This window comes from Dama dama, chromosome 29 (genome assembly GCF_033118175.1).
Source record: "Dama dama isolate Ldn47 chromosome 29, ASM3311817v1, whole genome shotgun sequence".
In the NCBI taxonomy this organism is placed as follows: Eukaryota; Metazoa; Chordata; class Mammalia; order Artiodactyla; family Cervidae; genus Dama; species Dama dama.
The window spans coordinates 69,959,138-69,980,384 of record NC_083709.1 but is presented as its reverse complement, the minus strand read 5'-3'; the positions used below and the strand labels follow the sequence as shown (position 1 = coordinate 69,980,384).

Here is a 21,247-nt window from a genome sequence, read left to right as displayed (position 1 = left end):
CCATTGGGTACCATGTAGCTGCCTGGTGACCTTAGACAAGCCACTTTGCCTCTGTTTCTTCATCTGTAAAATGGGGCTAATACACTAACTGCTTGATAGGATATGGGGATCAAAGAAGACTATCTCGGTAAAGTAATTCAATTCTTGATGTCCTATGAGTGCTCAGTAACTATTCATGCCAGTTTTGCCACCAGTCTTATTATTCCTGTACAAAGTGGATATGATGATGTTGACTCTGCAAGCTGAATTAGGAATAAACGTAGTGGATGTGGAATCTCAAAACATGATGTAAAGCCATGTTTCTCTGTAATCACTTTCCGGTGCCATGTTGCTGAAAAGGGTGTTGGAGAAAGAGGATGTGAGCGCAAGATCTTTATTCATGTGTATCTCCCAGCATGTCTTCCATATTTGTCTCTTTCTCCCCTGCTGGACTGTAGCTCTGTGAGGGCAGAGCCAGTCTGATGCCCCTGGGTTTTACTTTTTTTGTTGTTGTTTTTTTTTTTTTTTATTAGTTGGAGGCTAATTACTTCACAACATTGCAGTGGATTTTGTCATACATTGATATGAATCAGCCATAGAGTTACACGTATTCCCCATCCTGATCCCCCCTCCCACCTCCCTCTCCACCCGATTCCTCTGGGTCTTCCCAGTGCACCAGGCCCGAGCACTTGTCTCATGCATCCCACCTGGGCTGGTGATCTGTTTCACCATAGATAGTATACATGCTGTTCTTTTGAAACATCCCACCCTCACCCTCTCCCACAGAGTTCAAAAGTCTGTTCTGTATTTCTGTGTCTCTTTTTCTGTTTTGCATATAGGGTTATCGTTACCATCTTTCTAAATTCCATATATATGTGTTAGTATGCTGTAATGTTCTTTATCTTTCTGGCTTACTTCACTCTGTATAATGGGCTCCAGTTTCATCCATCTCATTAGGACTGGTTCAAATGAATTCTTTTTAACGGCTGAGTAATATTCCATGGTGTATATGTACCACAGCTTGCCCCCGGGTTTTACATGCAGTGGGCATCAGTGAATGTTTGCCGAACTGAACTATAAGTGAATAAATTAGAATCTGCCTTCTGAGTTAGCTTCCCATGGTATGAATGATTTCTCTGGATCACTTCCTCAGAGAAGCTCCACCTCCCCATCACCAGCGGACTTAGAAGACCCCATGTATCAGGATTAAGATGAGCTGCCTCCTGCATGTTCCCACGAGCACCGACCCCCGAGCTTTCCTGGCGTGAGGGAAATGCCCTTGGTCATGCCATGCCTACTCCCAACCAATTTCTCAGACCTAGCTAGGCACCCAGGAGAAGGTGCGTGGAATAATATACCTTTAGAACTAGATATTGCGCTAAGACTTTTAGCTCGCTACCTGTATTTTTAAAGGACTCTTCTTCATGTGTTTGGCCTCCCCTCTAAGGAAGATCATCAACTTCTTTATGCAGAGATGTGAAATCTCAACAGGGAAATGAACAAGCTGAAAGTGTAAGACAGGGGTGAAAATAGAAGTGTTAAATAAATTCATTGAGTTTCCCAGGCGGCGCTAGTGGTAAAGAACACGCCTACCAATGCAGGAGACATAAGAGATGCAGGTTCAATCCCTGTGTCAGGAAGATCCCTTGGAGAAGGGCGTGGCAACCCACTCCAGTATTCTCGCCTGGAGAATCCCATGGACGGAGGAGCCTGGTGGGCTGGTCATAGGGTTGCACAGAGTCGGACATGACTGAAGCGACTTATCACACACACACACAGAGGATGTATAACTTTTGTTAGTCGGGGTGGACTTGGCAGTGCTGCATCAACAAATCCTTAATCTGTTTTGCTTGACACAGTCAAATTTATATACTGCTCAGCCAAATCCAGTGTGGGTCAGAACCTCCTGGGAGGCCCTCCGCCAAGTGAGAACACAGGACTCCAGGCTGCTCTTGTGTTGTCACTCTCCCATCTTTTGGCCTCAAGAAGACGGGGGCAGGAAGAAATCCTCAGGGGAAGGCACACGAGAGTTTTGGCCATCTTTACTTGGAAGTGGCATGTATTATTTCTACTCATATTTCATTGATCAGAAATAGTTGTTGACCAACCTAACTTAAAAGGAGGCTGGGTTATGTAAAGGAGCGTGTGGATGTCACGGACGCTCATCGTTTGGGGTCCATCAAGAGTTACAGGCCAACATGGAAATACGAGTTCCAGAGATCTTAGGGGTAATACCCGTGAAAGGTAAAGAGGAGGTAGTGAAGCCCTCAGATCACAGTGCTGTTCTGACCCCTGTGAAAGTAAAGGGGAAGGAAGGTGGGCTGGGAGAAGAGTCTCAGAAAGTCTTGGCCAGCCCGTTGGGGTGCTCCAGAGCAACGGCTGCCAGTTAGAGGGATCAGTGAAAGTAATGCTCAGTTATGTCTGACTCTTTGTGACCCCGTGGACTGTAGCCTGCCAGGCTCCTCTGTCCATGGGATTCTCCAGGCAAGAATACTGGAGTGACCAGTCTCTTCTTCTGGGGATCTTCCTGACCCAGGGATCAAAGCTAGGCCTCCTGCATTGCAGGCAGATTCTTCAGGGAAGCCTGAGGGATCACATATCGGAGACCAAAAGAACTCAGGCTCTAGAATCCCTGCCCAGCTTGGTCACTGGCTGCAAGGCTCCCTGGGAAGAATGTGTCCTTGTCTTAATTAAACACTGCACAGATCTTGAAGCTACAGCTGGAGGCTTAGCTGAGGGCACTTGTCCTGTAGATTCTCTCTTTAAAGGGGATCTGAGAGGCCCACCTAGATGGCTGTCTCAGCTCCGCCTGTTTCTGCTCCATCATACTAATGCTACGTGTTGTGATGGAGAGAACTTTCTGCCAGGCCCTTTTCTAGGCTCTGGGGTACAGAGGTGGATGTGACATGGATCCCGCCCTTGAGGGTCTCACAGCCCAACTGGCGGTCACACAGTGTGACCTGACCATGGTCAGGAGGGGTCGGGGAGGAGGATGGGGAAGGCATACCCTTCCTGAGGCACCTGTTTGGTCATTCCCCATGTTGTTTGGGGATGAAATGTCAGTGGCTGCTTCTTGCTTACTTTTTTGGTTATTTATTTTGGTTCTAGGAAGGTGAGAAAATTAAATGGCATAATTTGCCCAGTGAGCATCGCATTCATCTGCTCCTTTTGCTTATTCTTATCCTCTCTGCTTATGTAACAGTTTGCAGTGAGGCCGGTGAGATGCCTTTGTCTCTGTACCTTCCCAGGAGCCAGCAGGTGTGCCTGGCTGACCACAGGAGCGTGAGCTTCAGCTGGGGTCAGTGGTCCGGGCTCTGGTGCTCGGTTGGTTGCTAAGACCGTGATGGCCTCGATGCTGGTGCTCGGTTAGTTAGTAAGTCTTTGCTCTTCTCTCTGAATCGCAGCACTGAGGATCTCTGCTCCGCTGTGAGCACTGTAAGGGCGGGCACTGGGTGTGTCTGGCTCCCTTGACACCCCCACCCCTCTAGGCAGTATCTCAGGGCCAGGCACAGGGCAGGAGCTCAATAAATATTTATTGAACAAGCAAATAGACCTAAAAGCTTGGAACTCAGCTCTCTGATTCGAAGAGGATTAATGGGTATAGTTTTAACAAATTGAGGAAGTGCTTTTTATGCCCGGCTGTGTGGGGTGAGCTTTCTGCTTGCTCTTTATTCCTTCTTTGGTGCTTTGAGGGACCCAGTTGTTGTGCAGAGGGAAAAGGGTACTTGTTGGATGTTCCAACAGAAGATATTGTGCAGAGTCAATGTCAGTCTCCTCTCCCCTGACAAACTCACACACCATCCTCCAAGGTCCTCCAACATCAAGCCTGGGGAAGAAATACTTTCCAGCATCTGAGAAGTATTATGGTTTTAGGAGATTAGTTTGTTGGAGCAATACTCTAACTGGCAGTTGGCGGCTGTAGGAATAAGGTTCTGATACCCCATTCCCACCTCCGGGGAGTTATCAGGTCACAGAGACCGGGCTGAGTTTTGGTCCCAGTAGATGCTGTGGGAATGAAGCCAAGTCATCAGGCTTGGCGAGCCAGGTAGTCTAGTGCAAGTCTGAATATAATGAATAAAGGGGTGTTCTGGGGTCCCCTGAACAGCAAGACATATTCCAGGTGCCTAGCTCCTGGGCTGGAAGTCTCTGCTCTTTATCCTTCTGTGGTCAGGGCTGATCCAGGAACTGGGTAAGCTCCATCTGGAGGTGACTATTTCTCTGATCTGGTTTTGCTCTGAACCCCAAATCAAATAGCCAAGTTTACAAGAATCATGTGCAAAGTACAAGTAAATTGGTTATGAGCTGATGTCTGAAGATTTGAGAATTTTTCCTTGACTCCAGGGCATGAATGTTATGACATCTTTGGGGGCTGACTGGGGCGTTCTTTTCACCCAACTTTCTACTTTTTCAGTCTTTTTTGAACAGTCTACGTTGCTGGAAGGATAAAGTGTCATTGTCATCTAGAAAATTAGTGGTAGATCCAAAGTGCTGAGTAAATGGACTCGTCTGTCTTCATCAGTGCCCATGTTCCACAGCTGCTGGCTGAAGTAGACCCCTTCTCCTGCCATTTGGCAAGGACATCATCAGTCACCATTCGGATAAAATCTAGCCAAAGAAGGACTTTGTGGAGTGATGCATTATTGTTGTTCTCATGGTGCAGGGTTGGGAGGTGGCAGAGAGAAAATGATATTTTCACACTCTGCCCATGATCCACTTGACTTTGTTCAGAGGGAACTGATTTTGAAAGCAACAACCATTCTAATAATAATCACTATATACAAATCGATTATCCAAATCACTTTGTTTCTGAAACTACCCGTTCACTGAAGCTTGTCTGAGAATGCCCAGAATTGTTTCAGGGATTTAACTGGCAGCCGGGGGCCTGGAAGCCCACCCCAGGGCGTATGATCAGAGTCCATGCAAATGATTCCACCCAGTGTGTTGACGGTGATAGACTTTTGGCTCACCCATCACTCCACAGAGTGTCCTCTCAGGGCCCGACTGACCCTTCTGACCCTCCTTGCTGGACTCTGAATTCTAGAAACATTGGGAAGTCTTTAGAGAACTTCTAATCTATTGTCATTTAAAAAAGAAAAAGGAAAAGAAAACATGATTTGCAAGTAGGTGAGGAAAGAGATTACAACAACAACAGTGACTCACCTTCATCCCGTGCTCAGCGCGTGTCCGCCCTGTGTCAAGCACTTATTTAGTCCTCACGCCAATTTGATGCGGTCGGTGCTATTACTGTCTGCATTTTACAGATGAGGCTTAGAGAGGTTAAGTGACTTATTTAACATCACAACCAACCACGTGGTGAGCTGGGGATTTCAGTCCGGATGGTCTGACTTTGATCTCTGCTGCTTAAACTCTAAAGTGAAATAGCATCTTCACATGGGAGCTCTCTGCCTCCCATGAAAGCAAGTGGCACGTTTTGTCAGTAGCTGCTGCTTCTCTCTTTTTTTTGATGAATTTCACCCGGCCGCTTGCCTCTCCCTTTAACTCAGCCTCATCCTCACCCATTTCCCTGTCCGCCCACTCGTCACACACAGCCAGCGCTGTGCTCTCCACTCACTTTACGCGCGTCTGTCTACACAGCTGGCTCGCAGGTATCCGCTCTCTGCAGAGCCTCTCACCTCCGCGTGTTTCTCTGGGGCATCGGTGTTTGTGTCTCTGTGTGGGTCTCCTTTTAGACTTAGATCGTGTCGCGAGCCGCCGTGATGCTTCCTTTGTGTGTAGCTCATACCTGCTAAGCACCTCCTTGGTGCCAGGCGCAGTGCTGGTTCCAGGGCATGTGGAGGTGAGTCTAAAACAGTGATGCTCTCAAAGGGAGGCCACTGGGGGTTTCCATGCAGCCTCAGAAGCGTGATGGTGCAGCCTGGGGGCAGGTGCAGGGGCTGTCCTCAGATACAGAGGACCTTTGGGACCATGACCCAGCACACTGGTCAGGTGGCCTCCCTGTTTAATATCCTGCAGGGACTCATCATTGTTCTGGGAATGGGAGCAGAACTTCTCCCTGTGCCCTTGCAAGCCCTGCAGTCTGCCCCGTGCACTCCTAGCTTCATTCCTGAGCCCTCTTCCCTCTCTCTCTGGGCCCAGACATGGGCCACTTGGAAGTTTCTCTGGTGATCATGCTCAGAGAGTGTGCGCGGGCCCTTTTCACAGGCTGTCTCCACCGTCTGGAATGGGCTTTTGCCATCTTCCTTCATCTTTTAAATACCAGCTCAAGTGTGCTTCCTCTATCCTCCCTCCCTGGGAGAAACCTCTACTACAGTTTCTCCAAGAATCTCGAACCTTTGTAGTGCTTGTCACAGAAGCGGCTTTAAATTGCTGGAATATTCGATCCGTGTTGGTCTTCCCGCATTCTGGCAGGGGACTGGGAACGTGGTCTGCTTGGCTCACCGTCGTGCCCCACGCGGCTTCTAGCGCTTGATTGTACTTGTGTTGGTCGCTCAGTCGTCTCCGACTCTGTGCGACCCCGGGGACTGTAGCCCACCAGGCTCCCCTGTCCGGAATTCTCCAGGCAAGAGTACTGGAGTGGGTTGCCATTTCTTTCTCCAGGGAATCTTCTCCACCCAGGGATCGAACCTGGGTCTCCTGCACTGCAGGCAGATTCTTTACTGCCTGGGCCACCAGGGAAGCCCTCTGGTGCGGACATTTATTGAGCACGTGGTAGATGCTCATTAAGCATTTGCGGAATGAATGGGTGAGCGCAGAAGGATTTATGAGGCCCCATCCGGTTGTCTATAATGGCATCCGTGTGTTTTCCCACATCAGTGTGAATGTGGGGAGGACAGCTGGGCACTGTGGAGAGACCCTCACACATGGCATCAGAAACTGGGTGTGTGTGCTTGCGCTGCTCACTCCTTGAGCCTCGGTGACCTCATCTGTGAAATGAGGATGGGTTACTTTGAAGGCTGTCGTAGAACGTTCATATAAAGCATTAAGCACAGGGGGCCACGTTGATAGGCAGTCACTGAATTTTATTATTGTCATTTTGTTATAACACATATGACATATGTATAGTCACATAAAAACCAGCTCTTATTTCAGTGGAGGGCTGTGTTTGAGGCTAGCAAAGTAGTGTGTGAGATCTGTGTCCGAGCTTTGCTGAATGAGGTTCTAAGTGTGAAGTGGTTGTTCCCGAATCCCTGTCCACTTCCAGAAGGAGCTGAGGTGCCCTGAGAGCTCAGGGCTGAATCTCCTTGGGCCCAGGGTGAGCTCTTGACCCCTGGAGTCCTTATAGCTGTGTGTTGTCGCTGCTGGCTGTTGTCCACGACCAAGCCTGGCCGTGAGCTGGGCCAGCATGTGAGGATAGGTGTGTCATCTGTATCGTATCTGCTGTGCCCCCACACCCAGGACGCAGCCTGCAGGCCCGCGGCCATATCTGTGAGTGAACGACTGCCCATGCCGCTGAGCACCTAGTGTGGCCACTGGCTCGTTGTAAGCGCTTAGCAGATGCTTTTTGCACGAGCGGCATAAACGCAGTGTACAGCATGACCATTTTGGATAAAGTCACAACCGAGCCTCTAAAGGGAGCAGAGGGAGAAGACACGATCAGGCATCTGTGAGGAATGGACGGCTCCACCCGCATACTGGGGCTGCAGGCAAGGGAGCAAGATTCTGGGGTTACCGTGTCAGGAGAACGTGTTTCCCTCTAGGTGCCAGAGAGAGATCTTTTAGCTCAAGGGCCAGGTGATTCAGTGGAAAGGGCTCTGTACTTGCCATGTGTGACCCATCTCTGGTTCTCACTAGGGTGACCTTGAAATAGTTGTTTAACTTCTGTACACCTTAGTTTTATCATCTGTAAAATGGGAATAATAACAATGCCCACCCTGCTTGTCCATGGAGTTATTGCAGAGATCATTGAAGAGGGAGGAAGGGAGAGAGAGAGAGAGAAATAGATTAATGTGAAAAGGCTTTAAAAAGTCATAAAGAGTTATAGATATCAACTGTGTCTGAAACTAAGCACAAAGAGTAATTAATTCTGGGTTGTTCTCCCAGGGCTGTTGGCTATTTCCAATAACATCTTTATCAAAGACACAGAGATGTTGTTCACATAGGTGATTCATTCAACTTTCTATTAAGTGAGGAGAGCACAGTGTGAGATAACAATACTGTGGAAGCAGTTAGCCAGGGAGCTGAGGTTTCCTGACCTCTGCAGGCTGTCTTACAGAAAGAAGTGTCTAGAACAAGAAGTGATTAACATATCTTCCTGTCATCTGTCAGGCGTCTTCAGAATTCAGCCATTCGTTGGCAGGTGTCAGATCTGACGCCATCTGCAAGCGAACTGTGGAACAGGGTCCCAGGCAGGAATTTGGTGGTGTGGGGGTTAGGGCTGTCTGCTGTAAGCAGCGATTTGCGATCCAGCCAGGAAGGCATGGGGGGCTGCTAGGTTTGGGGACTGGGACAAAGCCTGGCATATCTGATCGAAATGTGAAATGCCTAGACTGGGCCAGTTCATGCAGCCCAGGAATGGGAGGCTGGGATGAAAGTGAAAGTGTTAGTCGTTCAGTTCTCTCCAACTCTTTGTGATCCCATGGACTGAGGCCTGTGGGGATCCTATGTCCATGGAATTCTCCGGGCAAGAATACTGGAGTGGGTAGCCAATACTATTTGTTTTCTCCAAAAAGAGCTTTGATTCTTGCCAACAGATGTGCAAGCATTTTGTTGAGACCTCAAGAGTTCTGGGCCAGGCAGTGTGGAGATGATGAGTTCAGTTTGAGAGATTTGGGGATCCCAGAAGCCCCCCAGCTATGACATCCGCAGCTAAACCCATCCTACCTGCTGGACTCCTGTGGACGGTGGGTCTTGAGATGGTCTGATTGACTTCGTTTTGGCCACTCTAGATCCTCAGCAGGCTGTGGCCCTGGTTCCAGCCTGGTGGCTCCACCGTGGACAAAACAAAGCGACAGGTCCTTCCCGAGCCCCTCCGATGCTCCAGGCCCTTTGCCAGGGGTCTCATGCGCTCCCCAGAGAAGGCAAGGTGCAGTACAAAGAGCTTGGACTTCCGAGCCCTAGAGGCCCCGGTCTGGCTCACAGCCCTGCCGGGCGGCCTTGTTGAGGGTCACTTCGCTTGGGGCCTCCCTTCCCTGATGTATAACATGGAAGTTTGATAACATGATCAGCGTTGTTTTGAAGACTAAATAAAAGCATAGGATCTGGTGCCCAGTGGGTGTTTGGCAGACGCCACAGGGTGGGGTATGCATTGGGGATATGACATACTTCTCTTTTGGTGTGAGGAGCAGGCGGGAAGTTGCAGAACTGGCCTCTGAGAATTGCCTTGGATTCTGGCTCCTGAGGATAGGGACTTGTGTGGGTTTTAGTTTGGTTCCCCTGGGGGACTTGCTCCTGCACACGCATAAAGCCAGGTGCTTCTAGTTTGGGAAACCAGGGAGGTGGATGTAACTGGAAGAAGGTCCTGTTCTGGTCTGGCTCTGTATTCAGGTGATTTAGAAGCCCCTCCCTTACGTCCGGAAGCTTCAAGGTTGCTGGAGTCGGTGGCTTCACTGTCTAAAGAACAATGTGGCCCCTGGGAGAGAGAGGAATGAGACTCTGATCCCTCTCTCTGGGGCTGGAAATTGTTAGGACAGGTCTGAGCGGTGATACAACATTGAGAAGGGTATGCTGCCTGAAAGGGCAAGAGGAGCTCTGAGGTGAGCGTTACTTAGTGGGGGGGCCCAGGGCACAGGGGTGTCGAGGGCAGGCGACCTGGAGATGGGAACTGATGCTGAAATATCCCTCCTCCTCTAAGATACCCTGGGGAGGCCCTGGGGATGGGACCTGCGTATACAACATAAACTGAAGGTGCTCAGTGTTGAGGACTGCAACCCTCAGTTTTCATCTTGGCTCCGGCCGGGCTGGCCCAGGCTTGGCCCCCTCAGGGCCCTGGTTTGAGTGCAGATCACAAGCCTCGGTGGCCAGCGTGGCGGCTGAATGCAGGTGAGGCTGGCAGCTGGGCCTGGCCCCAGGTATGGGGTCCGGGTGACCTCGAGAGGTGCAGATGAGGAAGACGCATCAGCCTGTCAGCACAAACCACCTGTAGGGCTGGGGTGCGCTGAGCAAGGCGCTCCCAGGGCGCCTGAGCTGCCCCATCCCTCTCATCTTTGAACATTCAGAGAAGTGTTACCTTATTTCTGCCCCAGTCTGGTATAGTGTGAAGTGCAGTTTGGTTTCTTATTTTGTTATGATAATGACCTTATTTAGTTGATATTTTCAACAATTAAACAAGAACTATGGATTGTGTGTAGTGCTAGAATCTATTATTTCTTCCAAATGCATCATCTAATAACAACCTGGTAAGAGGAGTTCTTCCATTAGCCCCATTTATCGATGGGGAAACTGAGGCTCAGAGTGGTGAGCCCAGGGTGAGATGGTAAGCAGAGACTCACGAAGTCTGCCAGGCTCTAAGCCCACTGCCAAATGCTTGCTCACAGCTGCCGGGCACATGTTGGCCTGGGCAGATGGGCTGTGTGGCTCTGTCCTATCCTCTGGGTTTACGGGGATCAAGTCAGATGCCAGGGAGCCATCCATCATGGGCGTTCCTGAAGTCCCTTTAAGAGAATTGTGTCTACAGATGCTGTTGGCTTCATGGATGATAAAGTGCTTCCGACTTCATCCTCCTAAGCGCCTCGGGAAGGACTGCCAGAGGTGGCCATCCACAGCAGGGAGGCAGACGCTCAGAGAGGCTGGAGGTTTGGACCAGAATCCACACGCAGGCCAGTGTCAGCTGATCACGGGGGAGAGGTGACCTTGTGTTGGACGTTGAGCTCCATTCAGGAACAAGAATGATGCACCCGTGGCTGTGGGCATCTGAACATGACTCGAATATATGTGGCAGTGTGGGTGGCTCGCATGTGAGCAGGTCACTCTGCTGGAGCGCGTGGCTCGGCGCGACTCGTTCGCCGTCACTCACCAACCGCGTGAATTTTGGTCGAGCCACTCCACCTCCCGTGCCCCAGCGTTCTCATCTGTACAGTGGGTGATAATAATAGCGCCCATTTCAAAGAACAGCGGTGAAAACTAAATTGGCTGAAGACTTCAACCGCTGCACAATACATCGTAAGGGACATGAACTTGTCGTCAAGTAAAACAAAAGATATGAGGCTGATTTGAATACACTCTTGCGGAGGCACAAGCAGAGGCTATAGGAGCGCGAAGGGAAGCGTGAATTCTCACTGGGTTCGGCCTGGGAGGGCTTCTCAGAGCGGGTGACTTTGGAGCTGGGCTTGCAGAGGTGGAGATGTGAGGAGAACCCTGTGGGGGGAGGGAACTGCCCTGGGCAGGGTAGAGAGGTGGGGCTTTGAGGGGTTAACGCTGAGGCTGTCTGTGGCTGACCCTGGAGGACACACCCCCACGTCACCGGGGAGCTGGACAAGGTCATCTCCAGGGACATCGCAAAGATTAGGGTGCAGGGGAAAGAAGGTAGATCAGGCAGATTTGGTTAATCTTGGCTTCGTTACTTGCTGAGACGCATCTTTGGGCAAGCCCCTATCCCACTGAACCTCTTCTTTCTTCTGTACAATTGGGATGTGGGTTCCTGCCTGATGGACTGGCTGGAAGTCAGGGATGAGAGGAAGTACCCTCTGAGAACATTGAATGGGAGTAGGACCCAGCCATGTTTGACACCGATTAGATTCAGGAGCAAGTCTGCTATGAGCCCATTCTAATTTTAACAACCAAAAAAATGACTCAGGGTCTGAAGAGGGCCCCAGAGTGATTTCAGAGCTTACTCCAAGTTGGGTCTGTAGGTGGACATAATAGATGCAATCAGCTTTACATTTCTCTTAATGGCTTTCTTGATGAAGGGAAGCAGAGAGTAGCAGGGATCCATGCCGAAATAACTGTGGGAACTTCGGCAGCCAGAAGCCAGGTTGGCAGGCCCGGGCCTGTGATATGAGGGCAGAAGACTGGTGCTGTCATCCCCAAGGCTGTCTGTCAGCCTGATGGGTAGCCGGTCTGGCTGCAGAGGTTTCCCTTTTTGACATGGTCCTGGAGACCTGTCTTTGTTTGGATATTGGATGTAGGGCAAGGATTAGCACCCTGCCCCCCGCCCCTCACAGGACAGGCTCTGGGTTTGGAGACAGAAAGTCTCCTTGGTGGCGGGGGGTGGCTGTCGTTTTGAGTCTAGTGATTGAGCAGATTGCCTTGAGAGGATGGAGTTCTTGGGTTGCTCAGTCACTCAGTCGTGTCTGACTCTCTGTGAACCCACAGACTGTCGCCCACCAGGCTCCTTTGCCCGTGGAATGTTCCGGGCAAGAATACTGGAGTGGGCTGTTGTTCCCTGCTGCCTGGGATCTTCCCAACCCAAGGGTCGAATCCACGTCGCCTACGTTTCCAACATTGGCAGGCGGCTTCCTTACCACCAGGGCCACCTGGGGAACGGGATGGCTTGATCTGTAGGTTCCAGCCTTTTTCCCACCTGCCACAGAACATGCTTCTCTGAGCAGCGACAGGCCATTCCTGAAACCCATGTGGATAGAAGAGGCTCTGAACAGAGCAATAGAGTGGTTTTCTCAAAACCATTGATAAAGAAGTTGATGTATAAAGACTCAACTGGATTTTTACCCAACTGACTCCCGTTGGATGTTTGGAGAAAGAGAGTTGTAATGCCTTAGGGGGAACTGAAGGGAGGAGGAGGGTCGTGTTCAGAATATAAGTATGGCCCTTGCAAGTCTTGACCTCATGGTCTTTCATGAGAGCTGGGCTCTCTGAGCTTTGGTTTCTTTATCTGTAAAGTAGGTAGGGTACCCTTTTCAATTACCCTCCCAGGGTGATTTTTTTTTTCCTTGCTTAAATCAGATTATGGCAGTGGAGAGCTCTTGAGAAAAGTCAAGATGGGACTATCTGGGATTGTTAAGCATTTCTGTGAGAGAGCCCTATAGTGGCATTTGCCTGGATGCACGAAGAAGGAAATCATGAAAGCTACAGAGAAAGGAGTATTGCGAAAATAATAGGAACTAAAGTAGGTCTCATTTAGGTTTAAGGAAGAAATAGGGCAGTGGATGTAAAGACTGAGCTATCTATTCTTGTTTTTAAGTCAGAATTTACTTTTTAGGGCAGAAAATGGGCAGTAGGATTCTTTCATCCTGTATGAGTTAGAAGTCAGAATGTCAGAGATGTAGGGCTCCCAGAACAAACAAAGAAATATATCCTGAAAAGATTTTCTTATGTGGCTCGGATGTGTATAAGAAGCTGGCTTAAAAGCTTTTAGATCTTCATGTGATATAAATCATGATAATTGACCCAATAGTGTTAGGATCCTAGAGCATGACATTGCCACAACCCCCTCCCATTCTGACTCCTTTGGAGAAAAGTCAGGCTAGGAGACGTCTGCAATAGCACATTTTGGAGGATGACACCAGCCTCTCTGCTTGCTGAAACTGTTTGCTTTCTCCAGTCCAGCTCTTCTTGTCTAGAGCGCAACAAGATCCTCCAGGCGCTGGAAATGTAGGAATTCTGGTTATTGTCTGGGTCCCCTGGGAGCAGGCATGAGCTTACCCGGGTGAAACCCATCAGGACCACAGCATCATCGGAGTAAACGCATTCCATGGGCTTAGCTTCTGTTCTTTATGGGAGTAAATTGTCTACTTTTCATCAAGGTCCTTGCAGATAAGCATTCTTATTGCTCCTATTTTTCAGATGAGAAAACTGAGGCACAGAGAAATTTACTTATCTGCCTAAATTGGCATGGATAGTAACTGACTAATTTAAACCCAGGCACTGTGGTTCTGGGGCTTCCCAGGTGGCTCAGTGGTAAAGAATCCTCCTGCCAATGCAGGAGTCATGGATTCGATTTCTGGGCTGGGAAGATCCCCTGGAGGAGGACATGTCAACCCGCTCCAGTATTCTTGCCTGGAGAATCCCCTGGACAGAGGAGTCTGGTGGGCTACAGTCCATGGGGTCACAAAGAATCGGACCTGGCCGAGCGACTGAACATGCACACTGTGGTTCTAGGCTCACGTGTATAAACATTAAGCTCTGGTCTTTGTTTCTGGCTTTCAAAGGCACTTCAAAAGATCAAGTGGTCGAATTGTCTGCCTTCCTATCATTATCCCCATCTTACAGATGAGAAAGCTGAGGCCCAGTGCTATGGACTAAATGTCTGTATCCCCCTACCCTCCCTACCTGCTGCTCTTGCAGTTAATATGTGAAATCTTGACTCCAAGTGTGGTAGTATTTGGAGCTGAAACCTTTGGGAAGTGATTAGGTGATTAGGATTTGTGTCTTTTTTAAAAGGAGACCCAGGAGAACTCATTTGCCTTTTCCACCATGTAATGTTATAGCAAAAGACAGTCGTCTGTGAAACTGGAATTGGACTCTCACAAGACACCGAATCTGCTGGTGCCTTGACCTTAGACTTCCCAGCCTCTAGAACTGTGAAGGATAAGTTTCTGTGTTGTATAAGCCACACAGCCCATGGTGTCTGTTCTAGAAGCTCCAACGGGCTAGACACCAAGAGAAGAAGAGGCCTGACTTGCTGAAGCCGCACAGTGAGATGGCAGGTGAACTGGACCTGGAACCTGCTCTTCTTTACGGAGAGGATCTTCCCCAGCAGTTTCTGCCTTTGGGGCATCTTTCCTCCTTCGGAGAGAGTGAGAGCCACGTCGGCATGTGGCCCGGATGAGGCTCTTCGTCCTCATCCCTGGCAGGCTTTCCGCTCTCGAACCCGCAGGTCCTCCTTCTGCTGCGGGGCTCACTCTGGCTGCCAGGACCCCTCCCTGCAGTGGCCCTCGCCTCTGCCCACAGAGGCTGCTTGAGGGGTACAGGTAGGCTGGCAGGAACCTTCACCAGCTGTGATTCCAAGGTGGGTGCTCAGCGCAAGCTCAGAGGGTAGCCTGAACAATTAGAAAAGGATGAGGAGACCCCTCTGAGTTCTTAAAAAACATGATGGATTGCATTGACCTTACCACTTTGGTGAGGAAGTTACAAGCTGACAAGGTTAGGGAAACTGGGAAACTAGCAAATGTGAACTCCATGAAGGTATCTGACAGAATCTCTTGTGAATTTTCAACCAGGTAGAGAAGATGGTCCATTTAGAGGCATCTGTTAATTGTTTGCATCTCAAACCCAGGAGGTGTTAATCTGGGAGTAGTCTGGGGTGGGTGTCTACAGCAGGAGTCCCCAACCTCTGGGATCTAAAGCCTGATGATCTCATGTGATGATAATAGAAATAAAGTACACAGTAAATGTAATGCATTTGAATCATCCCCAAACCATTCCACCGCCCCCAGTCTGTGGAAAGCTTGTCTTCCCCAGAAGCAGCCCGTGGTACCAAAAAGACTGAGGACTGCTGATCTGCAGGACTCTGTTCTTTGCCTGGGCGTTTAAAAAAGTTATACATGGCCTCCAGCTTATGGTGGTTTGTGCAAAAGTGGTATGCATCCTGAGGAAGCATGCTTCAGATTTTGAATTTTTATCTTTCATGGTCTAGCGCAGTGCAAGCGCTCTGTCGTGATGCTGGGCAGCGGCAGTGAGCAGCAGGCCTCCTGCTCAGCCCCACGGTCACAGTGGTGAGAACCGACACACTTAAAACCGTCCTCTGCCCAGACAACCATTGTGTTTGACACTTCAGTGCACTGTTCAATAAATTTCATGAGACATTCAACACTTTCTTAAGAAATAGGCTTTGTGTTAGATGATTTTGTCCAAATCTGTAGGATAAGTATTCTGAACATTCTTAAGGTAAGTTAGCCTATCATGTTCTTAGATTACATGTATTAAATGCATTTCTTACTTAACAGTATTTTTGGTTGGTGATGGGTTTATCAGGACTTAACCCATTGTAAACTGAGGAAGATCTATCATTGTCTATGTATCTGCCTTTAAGAGAAGATATGTATTCTTTCTTTAATCAATTACTTGAATAAAATCATAGAAGTCTTACAGGTCAAATTTTGCTAATGATGTCAAGCTAAGAGGATTAGTAAATATTTCAGATGACAGAGCCAGAAAACAAATTTCTTCTTGTTACATTCACGCCATTGCTGCAGGATTCCAAGAGTTCTTTTTCAGGGTTCACTACATCAACTGGCTCTTGGGTCCTGACAACCAGCTGCTTAAGGACAGGACAAAGTTGATGAGGCTTAAAGGGAGTAGGTGTGAAGAGAGACCGAGGCCCTAGCTGACCATGACTCATTATGCTTTCTGAAGGGAGGGAGCAGCTGGAAGCTCCGCGCCTCTGCTGATGCAAATGCAGGCCGCTCTTCGTCCTGAGTCTGCTGAGAATGAGACCTCTTTCAGGGCATGTGCTGGGAAAGGCAGGGCCCATAGGACCGTGGAAGACATCTGGAGTAGAGAGGAGCTCCTGTTGGTGACCTTGGCTTCGACCTGGGCTTTATCTCAGGTCACCCTCCTCACACTCTCCCTCCCTTCTCCCGATGGTTGTCATGTGAGACCTCAGGATGCCGGGCACTGCAGTGGGCACTGGTGGACGGTACCAAACAGGGCCCCTGTCTTCATGAGCTGATGACCCATGTCTTTCTGCAGCGTGTGAGTAGGGGGTGCCAGGGTCTCTGGGGAAAGTCCAGGCATCCTGAGGCAGGCAGAGGTGCGGTCAGGAGCTGAGGTACACACAGGTGAGCCCAGGGGGGGCAGCCTGGGGTGGAATGCCTTCTGTCCTGCAGAATAGTTCATTCTGCCTCTCAGTCGGCCGGTGAAGAGTGGTGGTGAGGCAGCAAGGCCTTGAGGAAAGGAGAGAATTGCATCCTTAGGGCAGGAGATTCAGGCAGAGGCCATCACATGGGCAAAATACAGATCTCTAAAGATGGAAGCTTTGGGCTGGGATGAGGTTTTATCTCTTATCACAGATGTTGGTTTTACTCTGTGTTTTTGAAAAATGTTATTGTAGTGTATAGCAGAATGTATTTGGCTTTGATCTTTGGGGATAGGTACATTATCTTGGAATCATAGCCCTATTCCCAGGATGAGGACAAAGGTACCGAGGGATAAACATATCTCTGAGTAGCTGAGCAATTTCTGTTTGAGGACTTCCGTCAGTATCGTGCGAGAGGAGTCCATCTCCACTGCTGGACCTACTCCAGCTGGGAAGAGAAAGGCCTGCTTTTAAGATCCTCTGCATCTTTTGAAAAGCCATCCTAATAACCGACTTTTGTACTTGGAGAGTTTACATTAAGATTAAAAAAACAAACTTGTAGTATCTTATTATAAAAGTGATTTATGTTTATTGAAGACAATTAAGAAAATGCAAGTTAAAAGAAGAAAATTAAAATCACTCATAACCTCACTATCTAATATAATCACTGTAGATATCTTGGCATGTATTCTCATATTTTTTTTTAAAACAAAATCAGATTATTTGCTCCTTGTTACCTGCTCGTATTTTCTCTAACTTTATATCATGAAGAGCTTTCTGGGCCATTTCAGAACCTCTGCTCCTTATTTCTAAGTGGCTTACCGGTATTCCACCAGGCCATACATGGATAATCTCTTGTTGAAATGTCGATTGGGTGCAGTTTCTTGGTTTGTGTGTGTGTGTGAATGTGTGTGTGAGTCTTAACAACACTGCAGCATACAACCTTGAAACGTAATGTGGGTGCTTCTCTGTGATTAGTTCTTTAGACTAGCATTGCCTGAGCCAAAGGGTATGCAAAATTTAAATATTTTAAAACTTAGTTATCTATGCCATTTCTGGAAAGCTTACTGTGGACCAGAGTCAAGTGCTTTTATATGCATCATCTCATTTAGTTTTCATAACATGCCTAGGAACTATTATTATTCCTCTTTTAAAATGAGGCGTCTGAGTCTTAGAGGATTTTAGTAACTTACCCAAGACCTCAGAGCCAGGACGTGGAGGGAATCAAGCCCGCTTACTTGGCTGCAGGGCTCACAGTGGAACCCCGTGCTACCGATTGCTAAGCTGTCTGTCCTCAGACGGCAGCGGGTAGGGGGTGCGGGAGGGAGGCCTTCCCTTGAGCATGTAGCTGGGAGATGTTACTAAATAAAACACAAAAACAAAAGCTCTGCCAGTTGGGCAGTTGATAACTGATAAACTTCTTTGTTTATCAGAAAGGTTGAATGTATTTCAGTGTTTAATGAGCTCCGGTTTAGTGAATTGGCTTGTCATACCTGTTGAGTATTTTTATTAATATACATAGCTCTTTCCTACTGAATTGTGAAACTGCTTTTTATATATTACAGTTCTTTACCCACCCCCAACGCTAATGTGTATACTAAATATTTTTCCAGTTTTTTCTCTTGTCTTTTAACATTAAAAATCTCATGTAGCTAGATTGATACCTTTATAATTTTTGCTTTTGGTGTATACTTAGAACATCCTGCAAATAATCCATGGCTTTATAAATAACCCATTTAGATTTTCTTTTGGTTATACTAATGATTTAATTTTTAAAATATTTAACTCTTTAATACATTTAACATTTATTTTTTAATAAAGTGAACCTCTAATGATATATTTATTTTCCCAATGGTTAATCCAGTGTTCCAATACCATTTGTTGAAAAAATTATTTCCCTACTTACTTGAAATGACACCTTATATATAGTTGGTCTGTTCCTGAATTTCTAGGTTTCTAGGTTTTATAAGGTGTGTCTAGGTCAGTGCCCCACTATTTAAATCACCTTAGCTTTTTATTAGTCTTTAATATCTGATAAGGTAAGTCCTCTCCATAATGTTACTAGTACTTCTCTTTCCAAGGACTTTCCTAGCTATCCTCATCCATTTATCCTCATGCTAGAACTAAAAATTATTTTGTTGAATACTAAAAATAATAATCATTAATTGAAATTTTGGTTGGAACTTGGCAAACTTAGAGATTGAAATGTTTGCAGATTCATTTTGCAGGTTCATCTCATTCAAGAAACAAGGTGCATCTTTTCTTTCATTCTTACCTTTTATATATCCCTCTCAAAGAATTGGTAGTTATTAATTCATCCCACAAATATTTCTTGAGTAGTTCCAGACGTTGTAGCCCTTTTCATATGAATCTTACTCGTTTCACTCACTTCATTTCTCAGTGTTTTATATCTTTGTTACTATTGTGAGCGATATCCTTTTATTTTATAGTGGCTCCCCTTCATCATCCTATTTTCTAATTATTGCTGGTATGTAGAAAGCTTTCATTTGTGAATATTGCATAACCAGCCACCTACTTGAGCATTCTCATTGGTCCAAATAGTTCCCCATGGATTTTCCAAGTAGACAGTCATCCTTTTTTGCAAGTGACAATACTTATACCTCTTCCTTTTTCAATATTTTTGTGTGGCTTCTTTGTCCACGGATTGAATTGTCATAAACTGTGAGAGCAGAACCAGGTAGATGTTGTGAGCACAAGCATTCCTGTCTGATGGTGCGTTTCTCTGTTGCTGGGAATGCTGGCTGTGGTTTGTGACAGGCTTTGGTGTGTCCTGGAGGTAGCTTCTTTCTCATTTACTAGGAGGGTTGGGTTTTATTGTTTTAAATCAGAAATTTAAGTGAATTTTATTAAATGTGTTTTCAACATCTTCTGTATGAACTGTTTGCATTTCAAGGAGTTATTTCAGCAGGCCCAGTGGGCGACTGCATATCTGCAGCTAGACTGTAGACACTTTGTGAGTGGGCTTTGTCCTCAAAATCGTCTAAAATCATCCATCCCCAGCTGTTCTGAGACCCCGTGGAGAAACAGCAAGCTAAAACCATTCAATCCTCCACTCGCCCCCTTGCAGTCAATATTCAGTCAATGGTGTGAGAGTCAGTGGACATACATTGTGTCCCTGTCATGAATTCCAGAAGGCTGTTGTCGGGAAGCACCCTCAGAACTCAGAGGCGGGGAGGCTGCAGAGCCTCACCTTCCCCTGTGCGCTGATCTGGCGCCATCAGTGGGAGGAGGCATTTCATCCAGTTCTCCAGATGAGGTTGCTGTCGTGTTTGCCTCATCAAGGAGCTGAATTACAATGGCGTAGATGTTTAAACTGAGGGCCATAACGTGCTTGTCAGGTACTAATTGTAGTCTTCCTGAGCCCTGGTATTACCGACCTCATGATCATGCCAGCTGCCGGGCTGGCAGGCAGCCTTCCCAGCAAGCAGCTGGCGGTAAAGGTGTGGCTGTGATGGGCAAAGTTTGTCTAGGGAATTAGATGTGCTTTCTAAATAAATGAGGGATTCAGGAGTCAGGTGAGGAGCTGTATAATGGTTGGAAGTGCCCCCAGGACTGTGCCAGTCCATTTGGCTGAAAACAAGGTGTTCTAAAACTATTTGGTTGAAAACAGTATGATCAAGGTGAAAATCAGGTCCAAAATTATGAGTTGGCAAAAAATGCATCATTCCCCCTTTGCTGGATTTTCACATGTGGGTAGTTTGGGTGCTTTATTCATTTATTCAACAAATAGTAACTGTCTGCTGTGTGTCAGGTACTGTTGTCAGCAATGGGGGTACAGCAGTGGACGCCACAAAGACTGTTCCAGAGAGCTTGGATCTGATGATGGAGATGGAGAAATGTTGCCTAAATGAACATACATCTTAGCTAGTGGACCATAAACCATGGCAGATGGTGATAGAGCTAGAAAAGACAAATAAAGCCCAGTAAGGGGGTGAGTGGTGATGATTTAGTGGCTGGATGAGCTCTATTTGAAGTTGGTGTCCAGAGAAGGCCTCTGTGAGATAACGTTTCAACAGAGGTTGGATGGAGGGAGACAGGGAGCCTGTGGTGTCCTGTGATGTCCAGGCCAGTGCCAAAGCAGATGCAGCGGTCCTGAGGCAGTTTCCCTGGGGAATTCATGACCAGCAAAGAGACTGTTGGGGCTGGAGCCAGGTGATGAAGTGCTTCAGGACCAAGCTGGTGAGGGGGAAGGGTGTGACTTCATCGTGTTTGATGGCCATGGGACGTTCAAGGATTTTGCACAGAGGAATGACGTGATTTGACTTGTGTTTTAGGGCCGTTTTCCAAACTCCATCTTTAGGCATTTTGGGTTCATTTCTGAAATTTTTTTTTGGCAGCGCAGACATAGTTGGCTGAAAATGAAAGATATGCGGAAAAAGTAGTCAACCACCACCACAGAAAGCAGAAAAAAATTCTGAAAAATTGACAACAATGCCCGAATACCTATAAGATACTGTAAACTTGTCTCAGATGCCCTCAGGCTATTAATATGGGAAAAGTCTATAAGTAGAACTCTTCCTTTTTTGATCAGATTGTTATCTGGATCAGGCCTTCATCTGTCTGGGACTGGTCAGTGTAGAGTTTGCCAGATCCCGCCTTTTGGTCAGGAGCTTGGGTCTGGAGGCATATAGGTAGCTCAGAATCTTTGTCTTGAGC

General features: G+C 47.5%; 1 protein-coding gene across 1 annotated transcript in view; it reads left to right on the top strand.

Moving 5' to 3' along the window:
* The window catches only part of GABBR2 (gamma-aminobutyric acid type B receptor subunit 2), a 358,625-nt gene that overhangs the window by 5,936 nt on the left and 331,442 nt on the right, over nt 1–21,247 (top strand). The window lies entirely within an intron of this gene.